This window comes from Dromaius novaehollandiae, chromosome Z (assembly GCF_036370855.1).
Source record: "Dromaius novaehollandiae isolate bDroNov1 chromosome Z, bDroNov1.hap1, whole genome shotgun sequence".
NCBI classification, from domain to species: domain Eukaryota; kingdom Metazoa; phylum Chordata; class Aves; order Casuariiformes; family Dromaiidae; genus Dromaius; species Dromaius novaehollandiae.
In genome coordinates this window covers 43,189,954-43,210,832 of record NC_088132.1, presented here as the reverse complement: position 1 = coordinate 43,210,832, position 20,879 = coordinate 43,189,954, and the positions used below count along the sequence as shown (strand labels likewise).

Here is a 20,879-nt window from a genome sequence, read left to right as displayed (position 1 = left end):
TGTTGTTAATGGTTTTGCTTCTTAGGTCTGTTCATATGGCATTAGTTCCTACGAGTTCAGCCAAGCAGAAATCAATATGACTAAAGATATGCAGAGATTCCATGAAATTATTCTACATCCCCATGCTGTGGCTAATCAGTTCATTTGTCTTTTTGATGAACTGCTCAAGGGACAGAACAGATTGGGAAGCTGAAGAATAGAAGTTGAATTCTTAGTTAATAGAGTGAGAAAATGCATTTGCTGTTAATGCACATTTTTTGATACAGAAAATGGTGAAGAAGAATTAGAAGTCTTGAATAAAATCTATTTTTCAGTAGTACTGGAAATGATTCAGGTAACGATTTGTTTGTATAGTTTATAAAAGAAGTGTGTGCGCCTGAATGGCTGGAAGAAAATATTGTCATTACTGAAGAATAAAATTCATGCTTAAATTACCACCATTTAGCCTGGCTAAGCTGTGGAAGGGGAGTTTCAGTGTTTACTAATCAATAGTTTGTGATTGCTAGCTGTTTGGCATGTTAGTCCCTTCTGTCAGCTTTCATTCTGTCAGTAGTCATTTATGACCTTGCATTACAGTATCACTTTTGTTGTAGAAAAAAACCTCAATGTTGTTTAACTACTTGAAAATAAAACAGAACCCGAAAGTGTTGACTGAAACTAATGGTGCGAGACTCCTTAGCATTGTCCCTAATAACTGAAGAATTGCAGTTGTAAACTCACTACAATTCATGCAAATACCACACTCCTTACAGGGATGAGAAGGTAACTTGCCAGTTTTTCAAGTGTAATGACTTTCATGGTTCCCATGTCACATCAGTGGGAACCACCAGAGGCTTTGCACTGTTGGAAATGAAATGAATGACATGTATCTAGAAGCCTAATATAAGACTTCTCTTCCTTTGGAAATGTTGGTCCCAGCTTATACTGGCAAGGGACAATGAAGCATTCTGATTTTTTTTTTTTTAAAGTCTTCAAAAAGTACCTGAAGCTGTAGGTCGTAACAGCTCTGAGTCCCCTTAGGGCTGGTAGATGGAGTGTTTTAGTATTTGCCTAGAGGACTGGTCTGGTGCAAGCCCTCTTGGTCCTAGCCTTTGGGAGATGCCTGCCTTTCCTTCAAAGGGCTTTCTCCGGGCCTGATCAGATGAAGGACTCTGGAGGTACATTGAGCTCCAAGGAGCACGCACGTCAGCCTCTTGGACTATCTTCTGCGCTTTCTCCCACACCTGAGATATTTCAGAAATTCCTGCAGCACTGTCATCTGCTTCCCTCTGTAATTCCTTTCTTACCTGATATGGAGGTGTTCTGAAGAGATGTTTAAGAGGGTTTAATTAACTCCTTTTATGTTTGCATTTTGCTGACTCCACATCTCTTCTGTTCACAGATGTTAAATTTCTGTCCAGTGCAGTAGCACATAATTGCTAGTAAATGTCTAGTAGTAGCCAGAGGTTATTTGACCATTTCTTATCTTTCTCCAGCCAAACTCTGCTTTTGTGTTTCCTCTTAGGGCCCCCCTTTTAATAATGTGCTCTAGAAGAAAAATCCTCCTTTCTTAGTGTCCACAAATTATTTCTAGGGATACTGAGACTGAGGAAAAAGAGTCACAAAAAGTTCATTGCCTCTCATACAGCAGCATGCATGCAATGTAAATGGATAACCCGAAAGAAGATTTATTCATGTAAATGAACTGTATTGACCTTAAAAATGTGGGCGTATCTGACAGACAGTCAAAACATCCTCTGGCCTTCAGTGCTTGAGCATATGTATACAGAAAATGCTCATTATATACACGTATATGCACACTATTTACAGCATATTCCCCCCCACCCTGTAGAGCTGTTACGTATAAATAATTTTACTGCAATGTTGCTTGCACCCCAGCTGCAATGTTGCAGTTCTGTAGAGCTGGACAGTGCAGAGGAAGGCCACTGCAGGAATATTACTGCTTCCTCACTTTCAGTTGTTTAAAAAAATTGCAGAAGTCCACTATGCCTGATTTTGCCTTTTCTGCAACCTTGAATTTTGTTAGAATTTTCTGTTGCTGAGAAACAATGCATTTTAATGTGATCCCTCAGTCATTCAGAAATGAACACTTTTATTCACTCCAAAAGAAGAGTTATTCATGTAAAATGAATTGACCTCAAAAATTTGAAGAGGAGACTAGAAAACAAAACAAGCGTCACCTAATTCAGAAAGTGTTCGTCTATTGTGTAGTGTCAGACTTCCTAGAGGACTCTATCTTGAATTGGCACTCGTGTCAGGACTTGCCCTGCAATATAATTAGAATGAGATAGTGGTATGGCATCCTGGCAATGGTTTGAATTCAAACTCCAGTGCAGAATGAATTCTGATAATGTACCTTTCTTTCATATGACTCTCATGTGTCAGACTCTCTACCAAAGCTGCTTAAAATAAACTTGAAGCCTAAAGTGAAAGATGAAAAATACTAATCGGCCATGCAGACTTTTGCATCTGGGTTTCATAGGACTGAACTTGGGCAAGATTAGGATGACCAATATGATTGCTCTTCACTGATCTCCCCTACTCCAAGTATTATGAGCTGATCTACCACTAGAACCATTATTATTTTCTGAAATTTAAGTCTGAAAAGGTATGGATAGCAAAGTACTTTCATCCCCAGAGAGAGAGCTTTTCATACCAGACTGTCATAATCATCAGGGAGGAAAGCAAATTTATTTTAAATTTTAAATTCATTTAACATAAAAACTGATTTATTTTAAAATTACAAAAGGTTCCCTTCTGTAATAAAACACCTTCTTTGCTTCTGTTCAAGAAATTTTGCCTACAATGGCATGAGCAAAGTTTGGGCCATAGCAAAATTAACATAATGTAGCATAACATTCATCATCATGTAACATAAACTTTGCTAAATGTGATTAGTTCAGCTTCTTTGAAAACTGGCTTCAGCCTGTCCTTTCCCTCCCTCACCATCAGTGAGTGAGATAAAATGTTAGTTTGAAAGCTTTCTTGAGTTCATTCAAATGATTTCCTGGATAGGCACAGCGATTTTAGTTAGAAGCAGATACTTAACTGGAATTATAGTACTTAAAAAATAGACTTTTCTTTCTCATCTCCCTGTTATTCTACAGTAAGTTCATTGCTCACCACTTCAGCAAATAAGGATTTTATTCCAGGGTCTGCATGTTAAAACTATGAAGATTCTTTCTGGGCATTGATTCTATCATTCTTTTCCTCCTCCTCAGCAAATTTTCTCGCAGAAACGATGGTTATTTCTGCTACACAATGCTGTGTAAATTATTTGGGAAGCCTGAACACAGAATTTGGAAGCTTTTGTACCCTGTGACTTCCAGAAGTACCAAGGTAGTCTACAGTACAAGTGCAAATATGAGTATAATGCAATAAGGATATCAGTGATAATTCTAGGGAAGACAAAATTAGTAAAAACAGCTGTGAAGCTCCCATTGTTTTGTGATTGGCAAAGGGAAAGCACAGAGCTACGGTCTTCCTGGAGCCCCTGAACATCTACGTGGATAGTTACCTTCACTGAAGTCAATCCTGTTATATTACCAGTGCAGTAGCTACCACCTTAAGCTAGGTTAAAGCTGTCATTAGTGTGCCCATGCATACCTTACTGACACCTTAGAGATCTGAAGACGCATGTAGGAGGCCACACTAGACCTCTGTTTGCAGTATAGAAATATGGTTTGCATGTCTGTTGGTTTTGTTTGTGTCAACAGTGGTGGTTTTGAAGTGAACAAATATGTAATGTCATTCGTATGGAACTGATTGAAGTCAGACCTTCAACCTATCTTTAGTATTGACTATTTCTTGAAGCTCTTGGATGTAAATTAAGTCTTTGGTGTAAAGCAAGTAAGAAAAAATGGTTAGTGAAGAGCCTAAAAGAATGTACCAATTAAAAAAAAAAAAAAAGCACCATTCTGGCTTTAAGGTGCAAGAGTGAGATTAAAGATGGGAGATCCCAACTTTAGTAGCCTAATTATCTAGTGCCTTTGGAAGGTGTTTACGTAACTAGCTGTTAGATCCCTGCCCTGGTCAGCAGAGGCAAATGGTAATTCATACTACCGGTATTAGACATGAGTTGTACAAATAAACGGATCACCTTCTGAAAGCGCCTCCATTAACTGTAGAGGGTGCTTTGACAGCACGATTAAACAAAAAACTTTTTTACAGCTTAAGTTAAATGAGTATGAATTAGATCATAAAATGTCTAAAGAAACTGTGCAGCACCTTTCCGAGAGCTAGGCTGGAAACTGTCTCTTGTCGGGTGAGTTCAGTTTGCTCGGCTAGAGCAGATGTATGAATGCAGGTTTATGTATCTGTTTCCACAAATATCAATAAAAACAAATCAGGCTAACTCACCTGGGCTATTGTTTCAGCTTGAATAATATCATAGATTATGCTTAATAGGATAAAAGACCTAAATAAGCTATTAGAGTTGAAAATGAAGCATTAGCATCAAATTATTGAATAACAGAGCATACATAATGTTCTGGATGTAGATTGTGTGGACCATCTTGCCACCAAACAGAGTGAGTTCTGTTTAGAGAATGGTATTGTATCTTTTAAATCTGACCAGAGAAGTCTCTTAGTGGAGCTATTTTTAATGAGCTTTTTTGTTTCTTAATTATTTTTAATTAAATACATTTTTTGTTTTTAACTATATCAAAAAATTGTCAGCAGTAATGAAAGAAGCGGGAAAGCTTTAATAAAGCACTTAAGTGTGGGATTGAAGCTGAGCATCTGAGTAATCCGGGTGATTACACTTCTGACAAAGTTTCTTAGGAACAGCTTCTGAAACCCAAATTAGGAAATACACAATTATGGATGCATTGGGTAGATTAATGTAACAATAGAGACCTTGTAGGCACTATTTTCCTTACAGCAGTTCTACAGTTAAATATATCTACATCAAAGCATCAGCCAGAAATGCCATTGAAATGTGGAAATTTGTCTAGCTCCAGCAAAGTGCCTTTTTTTTCCTACAGACTTGAATTTAAGAATGCATGTGGAATAAGTGACAGCTTTTATTCTTTTCCAAATAGTTTGATTTGATAAGGGATCAGATAGCTTCTCAACTTCATGCATGTTTCTACAGACAAAAATATATTTCCTTGAAAGTATTTTTGCACATACCACCAGCAGCAGTTTCATTCCATCATTTGAAATGACTTGGGGAAGCAATTTTCAAAATATAGCAGACGATCAGAAATATGGTTACATATGGAATGCACATACACTGCACACTTTGTTCTGCCATTTTTCTGTTAATTTTCAGAAAGATGAGTGAATTTTCAGAGACTTGTCATAGAAAATATTTTTAACACCTTTGTCAAAACTTACTCATTTAAGGCATGATCAGGTAGATCCTGCTGGTTATTTTGTTGCCATACATCCAGATCCTTGTGGAGATGACTCCTTATAATTTCCCTGTGCGATGGTTAAATATGTGATAGTACACAAAAGCTGATTGCAAGAGGCAGGACAAGTAATTTAACTGCTTAACTCACAGTAAAGGTGATTCAGATGAGCTATTAGGAAAGCATTTCTAACAGGATAGATTTCATGAAGAGGTCCAGGGATGCCAGTCATGCATCTCTGCTGGGATGATCTATTAGGCCTCTTGACTGCTTATCATCTCCTCCTCTTCCTCTTCGCTGCCCCCACATCCCTCAGCCTTTGTCCCCTTGCAGCATTCCCCAGCCCTTGGATTCCTCCCCCCTCATCCTCCACTTCTGTCACTTAGGAGGGTGCCGTTATTGCTCCTCTCCTCTTTCTCTTCCTGTCAGCGAGAGGCATAGGAGCCCTGGGGGCATTGAAGAAGCAGAGGCCTGAGCAGAAGGAAGGAGACCCCAGGCGCCTCTGTCCCTCTCCAGCTTCTTCCTGTGCCCCCGCAGCAGTGCTGGCCCTGGCGCGGAGCCCAGGTGCATAACCCAGAGAGAGCTGCCGGGTTCGTTTCTGCTCTGAGCCTCTTCCACGGTGGTGGTGTGCCTCGCCTCTTGGGAATGGTTGGACTTGGTGGATATGATGCTATCTGTCTTTTCCGAAGTTGAGATCAGATGACTTAACTCCCAGTTAACACTGAATTGGAAAAGCCCTGTTTAAACCAAAACTTGTTTAAAAAAAAAAAAAAAAAAAAGTGTGCTCTTGAGGTTGTGGAGATTACTCTGTATGACCTCTTACAAATATAAAAAAGTTCAAATAAATATGATCTTATCTAGACCAAACATCTTGAAAGACACTATCATCAGTTTATAGAAAATTCAAAATTAAGACAGGCTTTGGTCATCTGTAAAACAAAAATATTTTCAAGGTAGTAAGAAATATCATCTCCACTCTCTCTACTACTAATTAAAATTATACAAATATGTCAGTATTTTTGCAAAGAAGAAAATTGCAGTAACCCTTTTCTTCTGGAGTTTGGCTATATTTTTTTGAGGCCTACCTTAATCATGAAGAAAAGCTCTAAAGAACTTAAAGTGCAATTTTTAATTTAAAACTTTTAAATAGGTACACTCCTATAAGCAATTTGTGTCAGATCCTTACTCTCTCAAACTATTGCGAACCTTACTACAATTTAAGCAACTGGAGTTCCGTAAGGGCCTTTCTGATTTTCTGCCTACAGTTTAATTTATCAGGCTGTTGTATGCAGGTCTTAGAAACAGTTCATTTTCTATCTATATCATTGTAAATTCAGGGATTTTTTTTTTTTATTATGGAAAGCACTTGCGATTTTCAATGCTGTTAGATTTCAGAGAGGTTACAGTAGCTGCCCAGGTGCATGGATAAGCCTCTTGCATTCTATTTTGCATAACTACAATTTAAGTGATATTGAGGACGAAAGGATCCTCTGCTCTGCTTAACAAGCTTCACAAAACGGCTTTTAATCAGGTAGTCAGTGGAGAGCTTCTGTGGTTTAGTGATGTTTTGCATAGGTTGGCAAAGAGGGATTCTGTTGCCTCTCTCAGCAGCATTTTGCTTCTCCATCAGCAGCAGGCATTTGAATGCCCCTTGTATGCTCATGCTTTAAGGTACACCTATCAACCTTTTGTGTATATAACTTATAATTTTGACAACAAATAACAACACTGACCAGCCAAAGCTAGGCCTTTTTCAATGCCCTGGTTAAAAAAAAAATAAAGGGGTGTGTGTAAAAAAAATAAAGCCGGTGAAAGTTCTAGTTTAGTCATTTTCATACTAACAAAAATTAAAAAAAAAAAGCTTGGGATAGGATCACGGGGGCTAAATCTCGTCCGCTAAAGCTGGGCCTTGGAAGGTGATCTGATGAAAACCTTAGGTGTAGAACCTGTTTACTTGGATTTTATTTATTTAAGTTTTGAACCTAACCTTTTCTAGTTTGCTTAAGAGCACGTATAAGTTTTATCTACCTTTTTAGAAAGAGAGCAGCTGTAAGTTTTTAATGAAAGTTAAATACATTCTCTGAAAGGTCCCTGCAATAGCATTTTTGATGGAAGAGGAGCTTTCCCTAGAAAGCTAGTATGAACTCTACCAGCAAAAGCCCTTTTTTCTACTAAAGCAAGGCATTACGAGAACATTCTTGCCATCCAACACTGAAACATCTTCATGACCCTCTAAACACGTTCCAGCCCCCGGAATTAACATTTCACAAGGCTCTATTGTTTCCCATCCAATTAACACTTCTGTATCAAATGCAAATTATTTATATGTTTCATTATGTCAACCCAGCAAGTTTCCAGCCTGTTTCCTACTTGCTTCTTGAAGTCCAGTTACCAAAGATTTTCATGAGATCATCTGTCCCTGTGTAGTTACGTGACCTGTGTCTGTTTAAAATAAACAGTCTGAGTGGAAGAAATTTATTTCCTTTAGCTATTGATTAAGACTTATCCCTTCATCTGGTAGACTACAATTGTAACTCATTTGCTAAAAAAAAAGACTGGAATAAGTCCTCGATTTCTGTTTGTGATAATTATCAATTAGCTTGAATCATTCTTTTTGACTGAAACTGCAGCATACGGGCATGGTCTCTCATGAAATATTGAAAGTCTGAACCATCCGGGATATACTCCCTGCTATTGTCTTCCGGTGGTTGAAAATAGTTATTCATGGTGTGTTTAGGTGTGGTGGTTCTCCCCAGAGTACTTCAGAGACATAAGATTCTTCTTTCCTGGAGTAGCTTGCACTATGATATTTGAGACAATGTTCATGCAAGGCTTGTACAGAAACCTGGAAGATGTTTGTATTTACTTCTTAAATGCATCATCTATTTCTATTTATTATTTTATATGCTGTTATCTGGGTCTCCTCCTAGCATTTCTGCTGCACTGTTGGGAGATCTAGATGTGTCAGTATTGTACTGCTTTGTGTGGTAGTTGTTTGTAAGGTAGTGTTTACACGTACACAGATTGTCAACTCTTTGTCTCTTAGGTCTTGAGCAGTAATTTTCTATTGGTTATTAACATCTGTTTATAGTTATATATATGTATATAGTTATAGCATATATAAAATATTATATATATGTATATAGTTACACTTATGAACAAAAGCCAAAGAGATCAAATATATCATCAAACATGCATACAGGTCTGTTTTGAAGACGAGGTGTTTACAGAAGAAAAAGCATTTGGATTTCATCAAATGGAAAACATGATTGACTGCAGCAGAGGTACAGTACATCATTTGAGGACTGTGTTTTTTGCTGGCCAGTTGACTCTAGTGGGCCAAATTCTTCTGTGCTGTGACTCCAGTGGTTACACACTTTCTCCTAGATTGTTTCCCTACATTATTTCTGAGAATGTCATTTGAGACCATGTCATAAGCTTCACCGAAGTGAAAGTGTGTGAAATCTGCTGCTTTTGCCCAATAATGAGGCCTCTTACAGTGCAGAAGAAAGTTTTTGGTTTGACACAGTTTGTTCTTGACAAATTCAAGCTGGCCGCCAGTCATCTCCTCCTCGTTCTCTAGTGCTTACAAAGAGTTTGACTGATCTTTTTGTTCTGGTATTTTTCCAGGCTGTGAAGCTGTCTGGACTCCGTTTTCCTCTTGTATTTTTTTCCTCTTTAAAAGAGAGTAACAGATTCTTCTAGTTTTCTACTGCCTTACTTACTTCCGCTGGGTTCACAAATATTACAGTTATGGCTTTGAAATTGCTTCAGATCATTCTTTTGATAGTCTAAGATAAAATTCATGATGGGCAGTTAATTTGAAAACACATAATTTAGGTAGGTACTTTTTGATATATTGTGTCCCCAGTCTTAGGTAAGATCTTAATCTGTGACAAATAGCGATTCTTCTGTTTACCTGTTCACACCTGATCTTTTAGTAGAAACAAGGCATTAAACTGATGCCCTGTAAGGATTTTATGATGGTTCCTTTCCCTCTGTACTGAGCAGAGCAGCACTTGGTCTGCCTTCTAGCTACCTCTTGCCTTTGATAGGACTCTCACTAGTTGCCTTGGCTTTTCTGAAGTTGTCCGTTTAAGCACTTGCTTTTCTTTTACACTCATCTTTAGTAATATGACCTATTTTACTGGGGGGGGAGGAAGAGTGGTGTTGGTTGTTCTTGTTTTGATATTTTTCAGTTCTATTTTTTCCCTCATTGTGGTCAGTAAAGAGTGTCTGATTTAGCCAATTTCATCTGTTGTTACACTTCCCATTCCTGTTTTGCATTGCAGTAGTTTGTTCTGCTGTCCATAGCTGTGTTTTCTGTCAACTCACCTAAATGCTCTTCTGCTTTAGATTTGCCTGCCTTAGGTTTAACTTACCAGTTCTGGGTTTGACTTCAAAACAGCATATCCAATATTCAGCTTGTGATCTATTATAACCTGTCCCATAAGATTATATTTTTAATCTGTTTTTTGTGATTTTTTTCCAAAAGCACATAATATTCAGCAATGAGCAAACATGGGTTGCAGACAAACTGCTCTACTATTCATTTTTCTTCTGCAATCCTCTCTCTTGAATTTACTTACTTTTTCATGTAGTGTTCATGTCAGAAATATTGGATACTGTAGTAACTAAGTTATGCAGCATGTGTATTTCATAGCTCTCAAAGGTTTTTATCATGAAAAGTATGAGATACAATTCCTATTTTTCAGCAAGGGACAGTGAGGAACAGAAGTAAAATCTTTATCATGTCATGGGGAAGGTGAGTGGTAGAGACATGAGCAGCCCTTGGGTTTCCTGACTTCTGTCTCAGTTGTTCATTGCTGATCTGCTCCTACTACACCACCTCTATATACTTGGAACCATTCAAACTCACAAAGTTAGGCTATGGGGTTTTGACTGCTTTTGTTAAAATGCCATTTTTATTATTCATTTTAGTTTACTGATAAAGCAAAGGGTCGCAGAGTATCCTCGAAAATTGTACAAGTGAGCTATGTTGCAAATCTATGATTATGGATGGAAGTGTAATGTTGAAAAGGCTTTTACTTAGTCATGTACATTCCATACCTTCCCTCTGAAGCAGGAAGGACACTGATTACTTTATAAATATGGTGCTTCATATGGTACAACTATAAATTGCAAATAGAGTAAATATTAGCTAATTGGATTAATTTAGTCAGTGGGAACAGCTTTTGATTGTAATGTCTGGATGGACACTAGTGAAGCCTTTTTACAAATGTTTCTCAGGACTGAGCAAATGGAGAGTTTGTGAGGATTTTTTGTTCACAAATGGCAGAATGCACCTCTGACAACTGCAGAGATTCATCTCCATTCCTGAGCAGTCTGTTAGTAATTATGCTAATCACGTTTGTCTACACTCATTCAAGTGAGATTTTGTAGATGGATTCAGGTAACTGGCTTCCATAAAAAGAAAGCTGGATTATATAGCTATTGCAGAAAACACATTGAGAGTATCTTTTCCATGTGCTGTGTCTTTTCAATGTGCTGTTAGTTTTGTTGAGACTTAACAGCCTTATGTTTCTTTTCCACAAGATATCGGGTGAAAATATATTCCTTGCCCAAATGGAAAGACCTGTTAAAAAAAATAATTCCTTAGGCCGTATGGGGGGTGGGGGTGGGGTTTTGGTTTTGGGTTTTTTTCTAGGAGTAGGCAAGCAATGTTACCCAGTAGTGTTTAGAATAGCAGCGGATCCTTCCACTAGCTCAAAATGTCTTGGGGAAAGAGGAAAAATCTGAGTCAAGGCCTAACATGAAACTGGGTTCATCTAGGCCTCACCAGCTATAACTGTGTTTCGTTGTGTAGTTCATTCAGAGCCTCCTTAAGGCATGCTTATAAAGACCAGTGTTTAGTTTAATCACAAACCGCTGTTTTCAACTCGACACAATAAAGATGTCCAGCTTTGTGCTACTTAAAAGCCAAAACTATGATACACTGAGTCACATTTACTCAAAGTAAACATGCCAACTCGTAGGTAGCATTTTCGTCTTGCAGTCTCTTACCTTTTTCCATCTTGACTATCATGTTGTGAAGTAGATTTAGCCTAGTGGTACGATATCATTGTGTCATATATCCAAGTTCATAGCTGATTTTTAAAGCATTTTATTAGATGCTATGCAGTATGTTTTCCATGTGCAGTGCAGACAATATTGCTTATCCAGGATTTAATGAGCCGTGCTGCAGGTCAGACATTGTGGAGAGTCAATATGTGAAAAAGATTGTCATTTCGCTGGGAGGATTTCCAGGGCCTGTGAGATGTCACAAACTCTTAATCAGTCACGTAATTATTTGTGTTTGCTGTTTCTTCTGTGGCAGGATGAAACACAGGAAGATAATGGTGATAGTATCTACATTTCATACCAATTTTTTGGGGGGAGTGGGGAACAGACAGAAACTTTAAAGCTCTCAGAGTAGACATAGAATTAGTAACCTAAAATTTTTCAGTCCATCTGTTGCTTCTGAATACTAGATTTTTTGATGCCTGTACAACTGACAGTACCTGTGTGTGTACTTTTGATCTTTCTAAAAACGACATAATTTCTGTTCATTTAGCTACCTCAAGATCTGTCCATTTCAAGGCTTTAGGAGTCTTTTTTTTAAGTAGGCACTCTATCCCAACTCTTCAGGAGATGATGTGTTATAAATGCCAAGATGGCCCTCTGAAGATAAACACTTCTTAAATGAGACACAAACTATCCATTTGTCATTTCATAGTGGTATCTGTTCTTAGGAGTTCACGTGCAAATTTACCATGTCTTTCAGAATATTCTTTTGCAACTTTGAATAAAACTTGCGTATGAATTGCTAACTTTTTTCTAGAGATTGGGGGAGGGAAACAATAAAAAGATTTAAAAAAATTTAGAAGTAGATAAAAAAACACTACTCTGCTTGGCAATAATTAATTGTCTTGTTTGCATTTCTAGAGGTGGGAAAAATCCTCAATATTGAAAATGATTGCTCTCCTAAAAATTATATTCTGCAAAATATGATTTAATCCTTTTAAGATGGTCATGTTAGAAGTTTTTACTTTGATTTAAGGTGGTGTTTCTGCCCTACACTGTAAATTTAAGATTTCAGTTTCTTGAACTTTTAATACAATTTTTCCTGAGTCAATTCACTCCCCTGGATATAGAAACAAACCTTACCGTTTGTAATTCAGAGTAAACTAGCCTTTCTTGAGTTTTTCCTGCTCTAAATGTTAGGAAGGAAGAAAATCCTTGTTATTATTCAGTAGTATTTCTATAGAAAATCTAAATGAAAAAATTCTTAACAAAGAAGTAAAAAAGGAGAGCTGGGTTACCTTCAGTTTTTAAAGGAGAAGACACATGTGGAAGCACATTAGGAAATATGTAAACAGGTGATCCTAATGCCAGAGCAGTGGAAGTGCAATGATATCTGTGAAGTTCACAAACACATACTGAAACTGGTTGCAGTGGTTGCTAAAATGAAAATACCATTGTCATTAGCATCTTAACCTTAAAGGCCTCATTTGTTGGTCGGTTTTTACAGTTTATATTGCTGCTTTGCAATAGTGTTTCCACAGAAAACACTATGCAAAGGAAGTCTATAGAACACATTGACTAGTTGAATATAAATGTATTGCTTGGCATGCTTCAGGGCTTCCGATTCCACCAAGAATGAATCCAACATAGTGAAGTAGCTTCTGCTTATACTTACTTTTAAGAGCTGACTTTCTGGCCTGTGGATAATGGCATGCGACTGCAATATCCATAGAACTTTTATTACTCAAAACTAACGTTTCCTTCTGCAAAGCACCGCAGAAGCTTTAATTGTATCAACTTTAAACTTCAGTAGTATCTGGTTGTGTGTGATGCAGCAATAAATCCTTAGTGGTTTATAATAGTAGAGTTCATTTTTAGTTAAATTGCTGAGACCTGAGTGACTGTCTAAATCTGCTTCCAGGCAGTGACTTTCTGCTTTGTTTTGCTTTTTCTCACATAGAGTAACCTTACTGGTGAGATTCAGTTATAAATTAATAAACTAGTGTGGTGCACCCCAGAGTAACTTCAGCCAACCTACATGCATTTACAAATCCAGCCTTTTACTCAGGAAATTAATTTCTTTAGTCTCATTAAGGATGCAAGTAAATAAATAATAGCAGCTTTAAGCTGTAAAGTTGTTTTGTCCCCTTCCCCGTTCCCTGATCTGTAGTCAGTCAGTGGCAGTTGCTATGATGCGGCTATCAAGCATGCCTGGAATAAACTAAATGTAAAGCCAGCATCTGTTAGAGTCTACTGATGGCCTATATACAAAGTAGATGCTGTTTATCCAATAGCCAAATCACCTGAGATGAAGAGTGTGGTATGCAATAAATGTGTTTAGAAATTTGGATGGTGATATTGTAAGATGTAGTTTTTTCTTATGCTTTTATGAAATGTGTAGCACCACAGAGACGAGATACGCACTTTAAACATTTCAATATAATAGATGATGAAATAAAAAAGCTCATTCATTCAAATTATAAATGAAACTTGAGAGTAATCACTGGTGACTGTTCAGTTTTGTTGATACAAAGAGCAGCCGGTTACACAATCAAAACTACCTTTTAAAAGGGTGTCAGGAGCACATTTTTTCTTTAAACAACAAAAAGCTCTAAAAAAATTCTGAATTTTTATTGAGTAGTTTTTTGAAATAAATCTGTTAAAGCAAAAAATACGAAATACTCCAGGATTACAGTTGTCCGCTTAATGAGAATATGATCTTAACTGTGAAAAGGAGATATATAACCATCTAATATTTAAGCGTAGAAAGGGAGCACTACAGAACATGCAGAAAGTACAGCCAGCAAATAGGTAAATGAGTTAGTAAATGTGAGACATCCACTCTCAAAATATATTTCTTTCTTTGGACTATGCTACTGAATATGGCTTTAGTAAGATCATCAGTGTCCTCAGTTTGTACTTTCCTTTTAATGACCTGAAAATGCTTGGAGCAGAGTAACCCCCAGATGGCAAAGGATTAAGTAAGAGTATACTTAAAGTCTAAGCCAGTTCATGTTCACACCATCCAAGTTATCCAGATTTACTTTCAAAAAGGTTTTGAACTTAACCTGAGAAGAGATGGATTGTAGGAAAGATACAGGAGTTTTTCAGACTCTGAATGTTCCAGTGTTGCCTAGAAAAGATCATAGAAAATGCTTCTCTCTCTTACTGACTAGTTGTATGGCGAGTGGGGAACTTTTCTTAAAATAAGCTTTGAAACAGACTTGGAAATATTTTTCTTCAGAATGGGTCCTTTTCCCCTTTCCTTTAACTCCTATTTCATTTATTAGAAGTTTATGTAAGTGTTCTTATCTGCTCTAAATTTGCAACAAAGGGAAAAAGGTTTCAGATTGATCATAGTTGTGAAAATTAACGGTTTGCTGTGAACCAATACTATTTAGTTGAGGAAATTATGGAGATTTGGGGGATTTAAATGACAAAATAAGCTTCTTTTTAAGAGTGAAAGGCTTTGCAGATAGGAGGATAGTATAAAAATAGAAACCTGCAAGAAAAGAGAGAGAACAAAAAGATGTGGTTCTGCTCTGAAAAGCAATACTGTGAATAGCATTGCAGAGTTTATATACAGAAAGAGAAAAATTCTTTTTGTAATTTGTAGAGGCACAGCTTAGATCTCCTCATTTTATAAAAGAGATTTTTCCTAACTCCTCCTGATAATGCTTGACCAATAATGAAATTTTTTCAGCCTGAACTGAAACCTCAACTTGTGAAGGCACTTGAAAATTGAAGCCTGTGGTATTGCTCCTATGTTTAAAATTAAGCCTAGATTTAAAAGCTTTACTAGGTCAGGGCACCATATCCCAGTTCTGCTGCTGATGTTCAGATGGAGAAGTAGGAGCTTGCTCTCCCTTCTGTTCTGTCTTGCACTGCAAAGCCACCATGTAAAAATGTACGAGCTTTCCTCGAATCCAGTAAAGCAAGCACAATCTCCAGTCTCAGCACCTCTGTGTGTCAAGTAGAATAATTCTGTGCAAGAAGGGTGGCCACAGGTATCTGTTTTGTGTTTCATTTAAGCCCGTGATGCTGTAATGATTAGTAAAATGTAGTGAAGTAAGCCTGGTTTTAAGCACAGCGTAATACTGCATAGGTACTTGATTTTAACGATGGGTAGATGCAGCTCACATGATTCACGTACAGCTCATACAGAATAAGGTGCCACTCAAGCAGTTGCAAATATACTCATCTGATCAGACAGTGAAGTTAGAAGATTTGAGGCGTCTGCTGTGTGAAAAGGTATATTCATATAACCAAAAGCATACTTTATTTTAGAAGTGAGTTATTTTTAATTTCTGAACAGCTTTAAATGGAAATCTAAATACATGTCAGCTGGAGCTTTTCACCATAACTTGTGATTTTGCTGACTGGAAATTTAACTATTTACTTCTATGCATTATATTTTTTCCCTAAGAAGAAAGATAATTTCACTAATTTATGAACTCGAATCCAAGATCTTTAAATAGGCAAGAAAATTAAAAAGCCACAGTAACTGCAGATGCGTCTTGCTGACAGAACAGCAGTTATTTTAGAAAGCTGCATGGAGGAGGGCTGGAGGCTGAGTAGCAACAGAGGTCCAGAAAATGTGTGATCTGAAACACAGCAGCATTTATCTACCTGTCATTCAGAAACCATATAACCTTACTAAATTTGAGTGCATGACCAAAGCTAACTGTTGAGGTTGCCTACGTTTTTCTTTTAATAAAACAAGAGGGAGTAAGATGTATTAATACAAGTCTTTCCTGACTATTGAATGCTCGAGTGGCTTTCTTTCCAGTGTTATTAATTGAAGTTCTGCAAAATCAGTTTTGGCAGTGTTAGAAGTAAGGCTCTCCTCCATAAAAGGCAATGTCAGCAAATCATATTTGAACTAAAGAGTGATATGACTGTTAGTTATTTCTACAGCACTATGCATTTATGTAAGAATTTATACATTTATGTAGCAGATCTGGAACAGATGTGTTCTAGGCTCTCCAGATGCCTTTCCCAGGGGTATTGTTTTCAGAGCGTAATGAAATTTGAATATATCTTAGAAAAACAGAGATTGTAAATAATTACAGCTACGCAAAACCCAGGTCAGTAGTTGCTTGTCTGCAGCATCATTTTATAGAGCAGTTCCTGCTTATAAAAACAACATTTCCCCTGGAAGTTTTTTTCTTACCATGTACCGCAGTGTCATTCAGTAGCAACAGCAGCTGCTTTGAAGCAACACAGCATCACGGCACCAGTATCTTATTACTGACAAGTGTTTGCTCTACCAGCAGAGAAACGGGAAGGCAAAGACAAATGATTTCCTTTTGATAGCACCGTTTCATTAGGGTAGACCTCATCCCTCCATCCATAAAGTATCTGCTGACCGGGCGATGCTGATGTAATGCTGTTAGAGAGGAGAAGGGCAACGCGAGTCCTGCTTCGGGGCCTATGGGGGAAGTATTCAGTGCAAGAGCTCTTTCTTAGCCGAAAACGAAACAGCGGCCGGGCCTCTTCCTAGTTCATGTGTTCGCGATTTAAGGAGTTCCCGCGGGGCCGGGGCCGGGGCCGGGGCGCGGCGGGCGCTGTCCAGGGTGCTGAGCGGCGGGGCCGGGCCCGCCGGGAGCCCTGGGTGGCGCCGCGGCCGCGGAGTGCCTGAGGCGGCGCGGGGCCCCTTCCCCGGAGCAGAGGGAAAATCGCAGTTGTTGCTATGTGAAAACCAGGAAAGGGGGCAGGTGACTCTAATGAAGAAACTGAGAAAAAACAGATGTCGCAGGATCACTTTATTTTCTTTTCCTTCGTAGTGTAAGTAAAGATAGAAGTGCTATGCAGAAGAATTCAGAGTCGGAAAACTGGAAAGGTTTTGTTAAGCTCTGTGGGCAAAGAACTTCATTTGAATTTATACTCTCTTTCGGTCAGACTTGCTCCAGAATTATTAGTATAATAAATTTCAGCCGTGAGCTCTATGGTTACTTACGGCAGAATGAATCAGTGGAAGCTGGGAGAAAGAGAGGATCAAGGAACTTCAGCTAGTTAGTCAAGATGAAGCGCTGAGCTTCTTGAAACATGTCCAGTCTTGTATTTCCTTGTAGGTTGGAGAACAATTTTACTGTGGTGTGTTCAAGTTAAATAGCAAAATGGCACCCATTAACACTTTTTTTCCTGCCATCCTAGAAACATTTAAATGGTCCTCTGTGCTCATGTGTTTCGTTTGTAAATTGCAGGTGATTTTCTTTATCACTGTGAAGCGTTGATGATCAGCAAATTTGTTAGTGATAAGGGATTCTGTTTTCCCTTCAACAGCACCAAAAACATTTTTCTCAGTGTTTTTCCCCCTTCTAGCCTGAGAAGACCAATTTTTAAAGTTAAGTTTTTATTTGCTATGCAGCATTTGGAGAAGTCCCATTTCATTGCATCTGAACATGCGAGATGGAACAGACAGGTTCCCACATTTTGGAAGAACTTCCCCTAGCAACATGTCTGCACTTGCCAAGCCTGTGCTTAATTTCTCCCGCATGAGTGAATTAGTAGTCAACATTATTTTTTGATATCTATCTCTGCAGCCAGCCATCTGTGGTAGAAATACTCCTCCTTCGAAGCTGATGCAAGTTGCTTTTCTGTTTATATTAGAAGATCTGGATGATCAAGGCATTTCGCTCGTTTTGTTTTACTGCGGGTTTATTTTCTGTGTGTTGTAGCTGTTAACAAATCTCTTCTTTGTGAAATTAGAAAACAATTGATTTGGATAAGCCACAATGAATTACTCATTTTCTTTAGTTAAGTTTTTGAGAAGCAGAACAATTTCCATCATGCTGTCAAATGCAAAATCAATTGCAGAAAGTTGTTTTGTTAACCCTTCTGCACTGCTTAGCTTTGATTGTATTATTGATAGATTTAATATAGTCTAAGGCCACAAGCTATCATTAGATCATCTAATCTGACCTCCCTTCTGTTAAACGTCAAGGAGTTACTGAGTCCTATATTGAAAAAAGACCTTATTTTTGTCAGTGGAGTTATCTATGTGCCTTTAAATGGACTCGCAATACCTAGGAAGTTGAAAATACATGCTAACTTCATTTCAAATGTAGGAATCACAGCTAGTGTCAGATTCTGTCATCCTTGCTTTCAGGAAGCAATGTTGCTGAGTTCCTTGCTGAGATGAAATACATGCAGAGCAAGGTACTGCTGAACATGAGCAAAGTAGCACAAATTGAGAACAGTAAGTATTGTTTAATTTAAAAGTGCATTACTCTTTTAGGTACATGCTTACTATTTCAAACCATTTTTTTTTGAAAACTCTGTAATGTTCAGTGGAAAAGATTTTCAAAATCTCCTGTCTCTCTTAGAAAAATAGTTTCATATTTTTACTTGCCATAGAACATGCAGATGTACAAATTGACTAGTTTTCCTTTTCGTGCAAATATTTAACAGTTTGTAAGTAGCTGAAAAAGATGCTCATAATATAATCCATGCCAAATCTTCCAGTGTTTCTTGTGTAGATGCAAAAATGTAACTGCTGGTTTGTATATGAATCACAAGTGGAACAGTCCTTGTATTAAAAAAGAAAGGTAGGCCAGTATTTACTGGGATTGTTTGTTTGTTTTGTTTTTTATCTTGAGCACACAAATATATAAATGTGCACATAGAGTATCTGGGATGATCAGCTTGGAGGTGGAAGGATTAGTTTTGTATATAGGAAGCCAATGGACTATAACAGAGAATTTAAATCATTCACAGATAGGATATAGAAAAGTGGCCACATGATCTCCTCTGGCTTTGATAACTTGACATAAAACTCCAAATTCCAAAATATCATTTAATCTAAAGTTTGGCTCTGCATTTGAGAAAACAAAAGACAGACTCAAATCTTGGAGGTTGGAGCTTTGTTTCGTTCTGGTGAACCAGGGAAATCTGAATGAACTTTCAGGGAAGAAGCAGTGCTTGTGAAGCTGTGAGCCTCCTTTTGAGGAACAGCTGAGGAGGAGATTGGTGAGCAAGAAATCATTTACTTGCTTTTTGCCTATCTGAAAAAGTCACAGAATGGCCAAGGAAGGCAGAGAGAAAAATTTCTGTGGTGTTTTGTTTCTCTGCCTGTAGCATAGAGTTGCACTGAAGCTGGAGAGAGAAAATCTAGCTGGGAAACAGCTCTGAGTTCCAGGAACTGCAGGGCTGTTCTCATAAGGGTGGAAAGATAAAGAGTCAGAACCTGAGAAGGAAGAAACATTTGGAAAAGCAGACAGGAAAATGCTATTTTAAGGGACTCTTGGAAACAAGATTTTTAGAGAGTATGAATACAAAAGAATATTGAGAAAAGATGCATCCTAGTAATTAATTTATTTAATAGCTTGATCTATAGTAATATATTCTGTTACACTGATATATATTGCAGAAGAACAGAACTGATGAGCATCATTAGATCCCACTGTTTTGGTAGGTGGATGTTTTGAGGTTTTTGAGGAAGTTGACAAAAGCTGACATCTGGAGCTCTAGACCCCTCTTTTCTTTGGATCTAACAGATGTTTTATTAGCAGGAAAGCCAAACAGTAATCTTAGCTGTGAATAATTGTCATATATAACTTTTAGTTTTCATTTAGAGATAGTGTTTTGTTAGATGCTGTCTTGGAGCGAAAGGCAAAATAGTTAACATTGCTACTTTGTGAAAAAACAGATGCGTCCTAGTCTATTGGTGATATATTCCTCCATTAATTTAGCTGGGATTAAATTTCACCGAGAAAGTGCAACCAGAGATGATGAATGAAATCCATTGTTTTATGAAAAGGAATAGACTAGGTAATACCTCTCTAATCACTCTGTCCACCATAGGATCCTCCTGCTCCACTCTCCATTTTTCTACAGAGGTTCCACAAGAACTGTCTTTCACCTTTCTTTAAACCTTAGTTTTGAATAACCTCATCTACAAACAAGGTCAGTCATCGCTTCATTGTTGACAAATCATAGATCTAGCTCTTTACTCCAGGTATCTCCTCCTACCTCTATATCAGACATTTCCTTCTGATGGCAGGACATTGAAGTTGTTGGTCTGTTTTCCAGTTTTTATGCATTAATCCTTTCCTGATCACATCACATCCTCCCCATCACTCAAGCCTATGTTCTGCATAATTTTTTTGATAACTAAATAACTTCTCTCAGAGAAACTGAGACTGGGAGAAAGAAACAGACTGGGAGAGAAAAAAGAGAGAGAGAGAGAAACAAGGAGAAAAGGAGTGAGAGTGAGAGATTATCTTCATTACACCTTTAGAATGCAATATTTTCTATCCAGCCATACAGCTATCACTTGTGACTCTGTTATTTTCTTTTTCTTTTTTTTTTTCACATTGATAATGCAGTCTTGCCTTTCTCATTTCTGCACAGAATAGTTTTGCAATGGTTTAAAGTGACAGACCAAGATGATGATTATGTTACCCCTCTTTTAGTCTCTTTTTGCTGACTTGTTTTTACTTTTAAGGGCCTTTGTTGCCAATCTTGATCATGGCTAGCAGGATGTCAGCTCAGGCT

At 37.7% G+C, this 20,879-nt stretch overlaps 1 protein-coding gene across 2 annotated transcripts in view; it reads left to right on the top strand.

The window, feature by feature from the left end:
* The window catches only part of LOC135324820 (calcium/calmodulin-dependent protein kinase type IV-like), a 173,660-nt gene that overhangs the window by 18,261 nt on the left and 134,520 nt on the right, over nt 1–20,879 (top strand). Inside the window, exon 1 of one of the 2 annotated variants that reach the window (XM_064501786.1) lies at nt 18,563–18,582. The exons of the other annotated variant lie outside the window; for it this stretch is intronic. The gene's annotated coding sequence lies outside the window, so the exon portion shown is untranslated. Of the gene's footprint in view, nt 1–18,562; nt 18,583–20,879 lie in introns of those variants that run through there. 2 annotated transcript variants of the gene reach the window in all.